Raw genomic sequence first — 13252 nt, 5'->3', positions numbered from 1 at the left:
ATTGCATGTGAGAAAATATATTGCATTTAATCTTGTTGTGTTGCGTAAAAGGAAAGACAGCAACGCACAGCGAAACCTTCCCCGTATTATTGGAGACCCTCATTGGACCAATAGACGGGCTTACAGGACCAACCTGTAAAACCATGCATTTATGCTGTGAAAACGGACATTTTAACATGGGGGACGGGTGCATCATAAAACACCGTTCTTGAATTTTGATATGGCTGGGTGCTAAAAGTGTTCCAATATATGTAGAAACAACACATGCAAAATATTTTTCCAGTACATGATGATTTAGGGGTGCCACCGCACATCTGTTTTTGTTGGATAAAGTGGTTAACAGTGCTCAATGGTCGCCATGTGGATCTGAGGTAAACAATACTACAGCTCAAGAAAACTGAGGTGATCTTTCTGTTTGAGGTGATCTTTGTATGATCATTGTATGATTTTTAAATAATTAATTTGCATTTTATTGCATGACATAAGTATTTGATCACCTACCAACCAGTAAGAATTCCGGCTCTCACAGACCTGTTAGTTTTTCTTTAAGAAGCCCTCCTGTTCTCCACTCATTACCTGTATTAACTGCACCTGTTTGAACTCGTTACCTGTATAAAAGACACCTGTCCACACACTCAATCAAACAGACTCCAACCTCTCCACAATGGCCAAGACCAGAAAGCAGCTTGGTGAGAAGGCAACAACTGTTGGCACAATTATTAGAAAATGGAAAAGTTCAATCTCCCTTGGTCTAGGGCACCATGCAAGATCTCACCTCGTGGGGCATCAATGATCATGAGGAAGGTGAGGGATCAGCCCAGAACTACACGGCAGGACCTGGTCAATGACCTGAAGAGAGCTGGGACCACAGTCTCAAAGAAAACCATTAGTAACATACTACGCCGTCATGGATTAAAATCCTGCAGCGCACGCAAGGTCTCAAGGTGCTCAAGCCAGCGCATGTCCAGGCCCGTCTTAAGTTTGCCAATGACCATCTGGATGATCCAGAGGAGGAATGGGAGAAGGTCACGTGGTCTGATGAGACAAAAATAGAGCTTTTTGGTCTAAACTCCACTTGCCGTGTTTGGAGGAAGAAGAAGGATGAGTACAACCCCAAGAACACCATCCCAACCGTGAAGCATGGAGGTGGAAACATCATTCTTGGGGATGCTCTTCTGCAAAGGGGACTGGACGACTGCACCGTATTGAGGGGAGGATGGGTGGGGCCATATATCGCGAGATCTTGGCCAACAACCTCCTTCCCTCAGTAAGAGCATTGAAGATGGGTCGTGGTTGGGTCTTCCAGCATGACAACGACCCGAAACACATAGCCAGGGCAAATAAGGAGAGGCTCCGTAAGAAGCATCTCAAGGTCCTGGAGTGGCCTAGCCAGTCTCCAGACCTGAACCCAATAGAAAATCTTTGGAGGGAGCTGAAAGTCCGTATTGCCCAGCGACAGCCCCGAAACATGAAGGATCTGGGCCAATATGGAGGAGTGGGCCAAAATCCCTGCTGCAGTGTGTGCAAACCTGATCAAGAACTACAGGAAACGTATGATCTCTGTAATTGCAAACAAAGATTTCTGTACCAAAAATTAAGTTCTGCTTTTCTGATGTATCAAATACGTATGTCATGCAATAAAATGCAAATTAATTTCTTAAAAAATCATACAATGTGATTTTCTGGATTTTTGTTTTAGATTCTGTCACTCACAGTTGAAGAGTACTGTGATGAAGTTCAGTTCAGTATGGACAAGGAAGGAAGAAGACAGGGGTCGGCTTGAGCTGGGACTCTCGTTTTATTCACGTTTCTTTAGAAATAAACAAAAGGTGCGCACAAAGCGCGTTCACCGTGCACATGCACAGCTACAACAAACACAATAACTCAGAATTCTCGTAGTGAAACTTTCAGCTCCCAGCAGCACACAGCGAGGTCCCAGCTCGTCTCTCTCCCTCTCTCTCTGCCGCGCTCCGGCTTGTATCCGGTCTCTCCACGCCAATTACTGAAATCAGACACAGGTGTTCATTATCTGCACTTGACCTACTTACGCTCCGCTCTGCTCCGTCCTCTCTCTCCCGCTACAGACTCCGCAAAACCACGCCCCCCTCGCCACATACCCCCACCGCCTGACTCAGGCCGGGGAGCCATCCGGTCTGCAGCCTCCCCCCCCCTCCTCCTGGAGAGAAAGTCAGCCACAGCCATCTGTACACCCGGCCTGTGGATCACCTGAAATTTAAAAGGTTGTAAAGCTAGATACCAATGGGTGATCCGCGCGTTGGTATCTTTCATGTGGTGGAGCCACTGCAGGGGAGCGTGGTCCGAACAGAGGGTGAACTCCCGCCCCAGGAGGTAGTAGCGGAGGGTGAGAACAGCCCATCTGATTGCCAGACACTCTTTCTCTATGGTGCTGTACATCGTCTCTCTCTTAGAGAGCTTGCGACTGATGTACAGCACCGGCCGTTCTTCACCCTCCACCTCCTGGGACAGGACAGCGCCCAACCCCCTGTCCGACGCGTCTGTCTATAGGATAAAGGGGAGAGAAAAGTCAGGAGCATTTAAGAGCGGACCGCCACACAGAGCAGCCTTTATCTGGGTGAAAGCCTGCTGACACTGCTCCGTCCACTGGACCCTATCTGGTGCTTCCTTTTTAGTTAAATCAGTCAGCGGGCTGGCAGTGTCCGAAAAATTAGGTACAAACCTTCTATAATAACCTGCCAGCCCCAGGAACTGTCTAACCTCCTTTTTGGTCTTGGGTCTTGGACAAGTCGCAACTGCTGCCGTCTTGTCAATTTGTGGACGCACCTGTCCATGACCCAAGTGGAAACCCAGATATCTTACTTCCACCCGCCCAATTGCACACTTTTTCGGATTGGCCGTGAGCCCAGCCCTTCTCAGCGTCTTCAGGACAGCTCGCAAATGCTGCATATGTCGCTGCCAATCACCACTATAAATGATGATATCATCCAGGTATGCAGCGGCATATGCAGCATGCGGCCAGAGAATTCTGTCCATCAGACGCTGAAAGGTGGCCGGAGCCCCGAACAATCCGAACGGAAGAGTAACAAATTGGTGTAATCCGAACGGCGTTGTGAAAGCTGTTTTTTCTTTGGTCATGGGAGACATGGGGATCTGCCAATAACCCTTAGTTAAGTCCAGTGTCGAATAAAAACGAGCAGTGCCTAGTCGATCAAGCAATTCGTCAACCCTAGGCATTGGATATGCGTCGAATTTCGACACAGCATTCACCTTTCTGTAATCCACACAGAACCGTACTGAGCCGTCCGTTTTAGGAACTAAAACTATCGGGCTTGCCCAGTCACTGTTGGATTCTTCTATTACTCCCATTTCTAGCATCGCTTCTAATTCATTTTGAACCACTTTTTTCTTATGTTGTGGTAATCTATACGGCCGGCTGCGAACAACCACGCCCGGCTCAGTCTCAACATGGTGCTGAATGAGATTCGTTCGACCAGGCAGGGGCGAAAACACATCAGCAAAATCTGCTTGTACTGATTTTATATCAGTGAGCTGCGAGGGTGAGAGGTGGTCTCCTCCAGGGGCCAGAGCGAGAGATTGGGACTTTGAACTCACTTCTGGACCGAGATCCTCCTCCCCACTCACTACCGTCGCCAGCATCACTGATTCTGCCTCAGACCATTTTTTTAGCAGGTTGAGGTGATATATTTGATGTGCTCCGCCCCTATCCGTTCGAGCTACCTCATAGTTGAGATCACCAACTCGCCGTGTGACCTCGAAGGGTCCTTGCCACTTCGCGAGTAATTTTGAACTAGAAGTAGGGAGTAATACAAGCACTTTATCTCCCGGTGCAAATTTACGTAGTCTAGCCCCCCTGTTGTACAACCGACTCTGTTTGTCCTGGGCCTGTAACAAATTCTCCATTGATAGCCGCCCCAGAGTGTGGAGTTTTGTTCTCAGGTCCATGACATATTGAATTTCATTTTTGCTATTAGAATGTCCGTCCTCCCAAGTCTCTCTAAGGACATCTAACACCCCACGGGGCTGACGTCCATAGAGAAGCTCGAAGGGGGAAAACCCCGTGGAGGCTTGCGGGACCTCCCGTACAGCGAACAAGAGGGGTTCTAACCACTTATCCCAATTTTTGGCGTCTTCATGTACGAACTTACGAATCATGGATTTTAACGTGCGGTTAAACCGTTCGACCAGCCCGTCTGTCTGTGGGTGAAAGACACTTGTTCGAATCGATTTAATGCCCAACAACTCGTAAAGCTCGCGAATAGTACGTGACATAAACGCCGTGCCCTGATCGGTGAGGATTTCTTTCGGAATCCCCACCCGGGAGATTAATTGAAACAGTGCGCTCGCCACACTTTTAGCAGAAATAGTGCGGAGAGGCACTGCTTCAGGATATCGCGTTGCATAGTCCACCAGAACTAATGCAAAGCGGTGTCCTCGCGCTGACCGTTCTAATGGCCCGATGAGGTCCATACCAATTCGTTCGAAGGGGACCTGCATTAATGGTAGGGGGCACAATGGTGCTTTTGGGGTGGCCGGTGGATTCACCAACTGACATTCACGACAAGACGCGCACCACCTGTGCACATTCTCGTGAATGCCCGGCCAAAAGAACCGGGCCATGAGACGGTTTAGTGTAGCCGTTTGTCCTAAATGCCCTGCCATTGGATTACAATGAGCCGCCTGGAAAAGCATTTCCCGACGGCTTCTAGGTATCAGTAACTGGGTTGTATCTTGCTTTGTCTGGGCGTCTTGGGTCACCCGATACAACTTATCTTTTAAAATTGAAAAATAAGGATAGGAGAGCGGTTGATCAGGATGAAGAAGCTGACCGTCGATAGAACGAACCTGATCAAAGGCATTTTTCAGCGTTTCATCCCGGGACTGTTCTAGGGAAAAATCATCATGCTCAGGGAGGATATTTCGCTCCAGAGCACTCTGTTCCCCTGAAACAGGCTCCGGAGGTTTCGGTTCAGCTTCTCCCAACTGTGCAACCGCTATTCTACTCTTCTCTCTTTTCCCCCAAGAGGCATCCGAACATAAATATCCCAATAATTTATTGAATGAGGGCCAATTAGTACCCAAAATTATCGGATGCCGGAGGTGCGGATTAACTGCCACCTCTATTCTATGCTTTTCTCCCCTGAATTGAATATCCACAGGCAAAATAGGATAATTCACCACTTCCCCGTGCACACACCGAACCTTAACCATGCGGCTATTATCCAATGCCCTAGGTTGAATCAGGCTTTGATGGATGGAGGATTGGTTACATCCTGAATCCACCAGAGCCTGATATGTACCCCCCTTGATACTCACTGGTATTTGGTATAGGCCAGCTTGATCGAGGGCAGGGGACCTAGGAAGGGGAACAGGTTTGGAGAGAGAGAGGGGAGGGGGAGAGAGAGAGAGAGAGAGAGATGCGGATGGTAAGGGGTCGCCGACCCCTGGGCACGCCACCATCTGGTCCTCCGCCAGCTGGATGGCCTGGTTCAGCGACGTCGGGCGGTGGCACTGGACCCATTGCGCGGTTTTCCTTGGCAGCCTGGCCACGAACTGCTCCAGTACCACACGATCGATCACATCCTCGACGTCGCCACTGTCGGCCATCAACCATTTGCGGCAGGAGTCCCGGAGCTGCTGTGCCATCACGAAGGGTCGGCCGAACTCTTCCAGGGTCAGGGTCCTGAACCGCTGGCGAGGTTGCTCCGGTGTCCGACCGACCCGCTGGAGGATGGCACGCTTGAGGTCCTGGTAGACCAGGAGGTTTTGGACTGGCAGTTGGTGGGCGGCTATCTGCGCTTCTCCTGACAGCAGAGGGATAAGCCGCATTGGCCAGTCCCCGGTGGGCCATCCCCGATCCTCTGCCGATTTTTCAAATAAATCCAAGAATGCCTCCGGATCATCGTGAGGTCCCATCTTGTTGAGCGGCAGAGGAGATGTACTGTCCTTAGATGAGGGGATGGCCCGAACCTCCCGGTCTACCCAGCTCCGGAACAACTCGCGGTCTTCATGCTGGGATCGGAGGAGCGCCTCGAAGCGTTTATCTTGCTTCTCCTTGATCGCCAGCAGATGTTGGTGTTGCTCTTGGTGAAGACCGGCGAGTGACTGGATGATGTCCGCAAATGGTGTACCTGGCGGGGACTGCATGGCGGCGGCGATCTTCTTCCTTCCCGGGTTTCGGCACCAGTGTGATGATGTTCAGTTCAGTATGGACAAGGAAGGAAGAAGACAGGGTCGGCTTGAGCTGGGACTCTCGTTTTATTCACGTTTCTTTAGAAATAAACAAAAGGTGCACACAAAGCGCGTTCACCGTGCACATGCACAGCAACAACAAACACAATAACTCAGAATTCTCGTAGTGAAACTTTCAGCTCCCAGCAGCACACAGCGAGGTCCCAGCTCGTCTCTCTCCCTCTCTCTCTGCCGCGCTCCGGCTTATATCCGGTCTCTCCACGCCAATTACTGAAATCAGACACAGGTGTTCATCATCTGCACTTGACCTACTTACGCTCCGCTCTGCTCCGTCCTCTCTCTCCCGCTACAGACTCCGCAAAACCACGCCCCCCTCGCCACAAGTACCTATGATCAAAATTACAGACCTCTACATGCTTTGTAAGTGGGAAAAACTGAAAAATCTGCAGTGTATCAAATACTTGTTCTCCCCACTATAGATGTCTCATGTGTATTGAGAGTAGCATTGTAGTTGTTACAGTAAATTAACAGGGTAAGGCCACGTGAACATGTCCCATTGACCTCCATTCATTTTGTCTATAGGACAAATGAATGGAGAATCTTGAAAGTTGAATTCTGAGAAAAGTTGGCCAAAGCGCAAACAAACAACTTTTACTTTGATAACCCTATAGAACATGTTACTGTATAAAAGTTCACTGTACTCAACATTTCCAGGTCAACCTTTTGGCAATTAGACAAAAAATTGCACATTTTTTGAAATTTCGCCAAAGTTCATGTGTTAGGTGGCACCCCTAAATCTCAATGGAATTCCTCAAAACGCCTCGGTTACGACTGTAACCTCGGTTCCCTGAAGAGGGAACGAGCGTTGCGTCGAGTTTGACGCTATGGGAACGCTTTGCGTGATGACGTCTTGAAGCACATGTAAAATCAGTCCAATGGTGTGGCGGAACGTCAGAGGCGGGTGACGTCACGTACCAGGAAGCTATAAAAGCCGGCCCGAAACAGAAAACGAAAGCTTCGTAAAGTCTGAAGTCGTGTTGACAGGCATGAAGGAGATATGGCAAGGTGACGCAACGCTCGTTCCCTCTTCAGGGAACCGAGGTTACAGTCGTAACCGAGGCGTTCCCTTTCAAGGGAACTCGCGTTGCGTCGAGTTTGACGCTATGGGAACGTCTATACCAACGCCTCCATAGCTACAAATGTCTGTCCTGTGTGAAATCTGGTGAGCAGCACTAGGAAGACAAAACATGAGACCCTGGAGCAGAGTCTAGATCCAGAGAGTAGAACCTGACGAAAGTGTGCGGTGAGGACCAGCCTGCCGCATCACAAACGTCCTGTAACGAAACTCCTGATATAAGGGCCTTAGAGGCCGCCATACTCCTCGTAGAGTGCGACCGGACAGCCAAAGGAGAAGGCTGTCCAGCCGCCTCATAAGCAAGTGAGATAGTCTCAACCACCCACTGCTCATCCTTTGCTTAGACACTGGACCTCCCTTGTTAGGGGAGCAAATGTCACTTTTACGCCACAGGGCAGCTCTGTGGACATACGCGTCTAACGCCCGAACAGGGCAAAGCAAATTATTAGCCTCCTGGTCCGATTTCGAAAGGGAGGAGGACCTCCAAGTGCCACGAGGGAAACGAGATACCAAAGGGGTCTTTCCCCACAGACATTCCACCCAAAGGAATGTGGTAAGCACCTATGGCCGCCACATAAACCTTTAAGGTGGAGGGGTCAGACCTGCAGTGAACCAGTCCTGCAGGAACTCCAGAACTGTACCAATTGGGCAGTTGACTGGATCCAACCGACGGTCACTACACGAAGAGGTGAATACTCTCCAGTTCAGGGCATAAAGTTTCCTCGTGGAGGGAGCTCTGGACTGTAGAATGGTCTCAACAACCTCAGTTGAGAGACCTGACTCTATGAGCTGGGCCCCCTCAGAGGCCAAGCCCACAGGTTCCACAGTTCTGGGCGGGGGTGAAATATCGAGCCCTCCGCCTGGGACAGAAGGTCCCTCCTGACGGGTAGCTCCAGAGGAGGCCCGTCGAGGAGCGACACAAGATCGGGAAACCATACTCTGCCCGGCCAGCGCGGGGCTATAAGAAGCAGGCAAACCCGGTCCCTGCGAACTCTCTCCAGAACTCCCGGGAGCAGAGCAACTGGGGGAAAAGCGTACAGACGTAGCCTCGGCCACGTCTGCACCATAGCATCCAGTCCAAAGGAGCTGGATGCGTGAGGGAGAACCAAAGTGGACAGTGAGACGTCTCTCGAGACGCAAACAGACCCACTTATAATTTCCATATCAGCTCCACCACCTCGGGGGTGGAGCCACCATTCCCCGGGCCTCGGCCCCTGTCTCGACAGAGTGTCTGCTCCTATATTCTGGACCCCGGGGATGTAGGCTGCCTTGAGTGACAGCAACTTCCCCTGGGACCACAAGAGGATATGGCGTGCCAGCGCAAACCCCCTTGATATAGGCGACTACCGACGTGTTGTCCGTATGTACTACACATGGTGTCCCCTGAGACCTGTGATAAAGCTCCTCAGAGCCCGGAAGACAGCTAACATCTCTAGGCTATAGAATGCCAGGAACGATGATGGTCTTCCCACAGACCTTGAGATGAGCGACCCTCAGGATCGCTCCCCAACCCGTGAGGGAAGCATCCGTCGTTAGCAGTTTGCGACGACAAGGAGCTCCCAGCACTGGGCCCTGGGACAGGAACCAAGGTTTCTTCCACATAACCAAGGCACGTAGGCATCACCGCGTGACCTTGATTGTGCGAAATGGGTTGCCCCTCGGGGAAAAACCCTCTGGTCCTGAGCCACCACTGCAGGGGCCTCATGTGCAGCAGTCCAAAAGGTATCCCGTTGGAAGCTGCTGCCATGAGACCCAACAGTCTCTGGAACTGTTTGACAGTGAGTAGCTGGCCTAGCTTTACACTTCTCACAGCTGCCAGGATCGAAGCGTGGCGATGACAGGCGCGCCTGCATCGACACTGAATCCCAAACCACGCCTAAAAAAGTGGTCCTCTAAAATAGAGAAGCACACTCTTCTTGGCGTTCAGCCGTAACCCCAACTCTTTCATATGGGCGAGAACAACATCTCGATGTTGAACCGCCATCTAATGCGACTGAGCTAAAATCAACCAATCGTCGATGTAGTTCGTGATGCGAATACCCCGGAGGCGCAGAGGCGCCAGAGCTGCATCCACGCATTTGGTGAAAGTGCGGGGTGATAAAGCCAGGCCGAATGGAAGAACTCGATATTGGTATGCTTTGCCCCCGAAAGCAAACCTCAGGAACTTCCAATGACACGGACGGATGGAAATATGCGTCCTTGAGGTCTATCGTGACAAACCAGTCCTCGGACTAATCTGTGGCACGATTGTCTCAATGTTAACATTTCGAACTTGAGCTGCATGACAACTCGAAGACCTAAAATGGGACGCAATCCCCCGTCCTACTTTGGAACTATGAAGTACCGGCTGTAAAACCCGGTTTCCCTGTTGGAGGGAGGTACATATTCTATGGCCCCTTTCTCTAACAGAGTGTTTACTTCCTGTTCCATAACCAGAACCTGCTCGGGGCCCACCATTGTGGGCAGGACCCCCATAAACCGCGGTGGGCGTTACTAGAATTGTATCTAATACCCTTTTTCCACGGTCTGCAGGACCCAACGAGAAACATTTGACAGTAGCTTCCACGCTGTCAAAGATTCTACTAGAGGTACCAGTCTCTCGAGACTGGTTTCTGGATTTTGTTGCTGTTGAGTAGTCGGTTCGTCGCCCTGTAACGGCGCACCGGCAGGGAACGACCAAACAGACTGCTCTAGCACCCTCCTCAGAGGGGGCGGGCATCCCGAGGCCACTACGTTTCCGGGTGGACCTTGAGATATGTGCTCGCCGGAGACCGCTGCGCCCTGTAACGCCGGAGGCGGCAGGGTTGGCAGAACGGTCCCCTGAGGGCACCGAAGAGAGACGGCACCGTATTTTTCTCCTGCTGTTGAGCAGTCGGTTCGTCGCCCTGTAACGGCGCACCGGCAGGGAACGACCAAACAGACTGCTCTAGCACCCTCCTCAGAGGGGGCGGGCATCCCGAGGCCACTACGTTTCCGGGTGGACCTTGAGATATGTGCTCGCCGGAGACCGCTGCGCCCTGTAACGCCGGAGGCGGCAGGGTTGGCAGAACGGTCCCCTGAGGGCACCGAAGAGAGACGGGCACCGTGAAAAGAGGTGTTAACCGCTCTGCTTCGGGGGGACTACCCTCATTTGTCCTGAGCCCTCAGACATCAGGACTTTTTCCCAGCAGCCTTCTTGGCGGTAATAACGGTCCGCAGATCCGTTTTACCCCTCGAAGACTGCTGGGTTTGAGAGCGCCCTCCGTGTCCCCGAGATTTTTGTGGGGGAGCACGGGAGGAAACGCTCTGTTTCTGAGTGGCGCGGTGCACAACGCTCTTTTTAGAGGAGTGAGGCTGCTCCCGCTCAGCAGCCTCATAGAAAGAACGGCGGGGGAGAAGTTTCTGAAGTGCAGCTGCCTGTTTTGAAGCTTCTTGTGACTTCGCTACAGCACTATTAACTGCGTCTCCAAATAACCCTTGCGTAGATACTGGTGCATCTAAAAGAACATGTTTTTCTTTGTCCTTTATGTCACTTAAGTTAAGCCACAGATGCCTCTCAGTGGCCACCAGGGCTGCCATAGAGCGGCCGATGGATTTAGCCGTCTCCTTGGTGGCCCTGAGAGACAAATCCGTGGCTCTACGCAGTTCAGACACCGTATCAGCACTAATACCCCCGCCCTCCTCAAAATCACCCAATAACTCAGCCTGGTAAGCCTGCATTATGGACATTGTATGTAAACACGCTGCAGCTTGACCGGCGGCGGCATAAGCTTTATGAACCAGGGAAGAAGTAACTTTTACTGGCTTGGATGGAAGTGCAGGAGCCTTCAGAGAAAATGCCGTTGCTGGAGAGAGATAGCTCGCGAGCGTCTCTTCCACCTTCGGCATCTCCCCATAACCATGCTCTTTATAATTGTGAATGGATGAATAGTGTGATGTTTGTGCAGTATACACTCGATATGACACTGGTTTCGCCCACGATCTCGACACCTCGGTGTGGAGATCGGGGAAAAACGGCAGGCTCCTGCGCTGGGGCTGCGCACGAGATGGCAGGAAGCGTTCGTCGAGCTTACTTTTCGAACGAACGTCCTGCCTATCTTCTGGCCACTCAATAGACAGTCTGTCAACAGCTCTAGTAATGACATCGAGCAGTTCCTCAAACGCATGAGACTGAGGTGGCGAATCCTCAGACTCAGCTACAATACTCACAACATCCAACTCCTCAGAGCTGGATAGTTGCAGTACTGGTACCTCTATCGGGGGGGAAGAAACCGCAGCGCGTGCTTCCACACCCTGATAAGAGGCACTGGATCTATCAGACGGATGCTGAGATAAGGCAGAGCCCGTCTCAACATCCACTGATAAATCCATCTGTGAACCCCAGGTCTGAGATCGACGCCGTGCCTCGGCAGCGGCGGGACCCGAGCCCTGGGGAGCGTGGTCGGGATTGAACCGAGCCAAGCGGGATCGGAGCGTACGCAATGGAAGCGCACAGCAATGCACACAGTCACCACCCTCGAGTGCTGACTGGGCATGCTCCTCTCCCAAACAAACAACACAAAGAGTGTGTGTGTCACCTCCCGTTAAATAACGCGGGCAGGGATGGACACACACTCTAAACTGCTGCTCGCTCGCCATACTGAATATATATATATATGATATAGACAGACAACTATACAGACAGATTTCACACAGAGCGCAACTGAAGACTCAGAAAGCTTTCGTTTTCTGTTTCGGGCCGGCTTTTATAGCTTCCTGGTACGTGACGTCACCCGCCTCTGACGTTCCGCCACACCATTGGACTGATTTTACATGTGCTTCAAGACGTCATCACGCAAAGCGTTCCCATAGCGTCAAACTCGACGCAACGCGAGTTCCCTTGAAAGGGAACTTTGCAAAAGTCATTTTTATGTAAATTGGAACAAAATGCAATGCCAGCCAAATTGATATTTTGAAATTAAAATTTCCCATTCAAATTTGATGCACCGTAATGGGGTCTCTGGACATTTGCTCCCTTTTGGGACCTGCCCCTAGCGGATTTTCGATGTATTGCAGTTTTTCGCACTTCCGGGTAGGCTTCATTTTTCAGATTAGAATGTTGCCGCTTGGTTACAACACACTTTTAGCCCAAAATTTAATTGTTCCAAAAAAAAAAAATTGGGGGCAAAAAACAGCAAGACCGCGAGACATAACCGAATGAAAAATGCAAGTAGCCTAAGTTATAACCTGTACATGGTCAGTCAATAGCCGCGTGTGGTGTCCAAGTTTGTAAATAAATACTAAATGACAGCTTCTGATATATTTGTATAGCGATTTATTTCATCCATCTCCCTCTTGCTGGTGTAACATTACCTTTGTTATTGTGTGACATGTCCAATGAAGGCGTGTTAGGCGGGTTTTACAGTGTTGTAACAACAATGACTTTATGTTAGGGATTAATTAGCTCAAATCAGCGGTAATATTCATCAATGTGAATATGCATATGTTGCTTACATAAATTAAATTATTCAAAATAGGGAATAGGTTAAAACCTCGGCTTATATCAGCGATTACACAATTACTCGTAATAATCACTGGTATAGACGGGTAGACTATGTTCAATTTGGGGAAATTTGAGGTGGAAGTTGAAAAATTTTCATTTATTATGCAGACTGTCCGTCCAGCGAACAGAATGTATCATTTTTGAACAGAATCTAGCGTCTTTAACACCGATAGATAACTCTTTTCTGTGGCCACAAAGAAAATAATTATCTTCGTGTTTTTGGACAATTTTAGATTTCTTTTAATAATAAAATCAACCGTAGAGCTTATGAGGTAAAATCTGCACTCTCAGTGACTCAGAATTGAAACAAACCAGGCAAACTTAATTCAAATGATTTAACAAAGTTTATTTAAACAAGCTAACGGTTACATATACTACTTTAAATCACGCAGGAGTAAATATGCATA

Source organism: Abramis brama, assembly GCF_963993115.1.
Source record: "Abramis brama genome assembly, chromosome: 4".
NCBI lineage: Eukaryota > Metazoa > Chordata > Actinopteri > Cypriniformes > Leuciscidae > Abramis > Abramis brama.
This window is presented reverse-complemented; position numbering follows the sequence as displayed.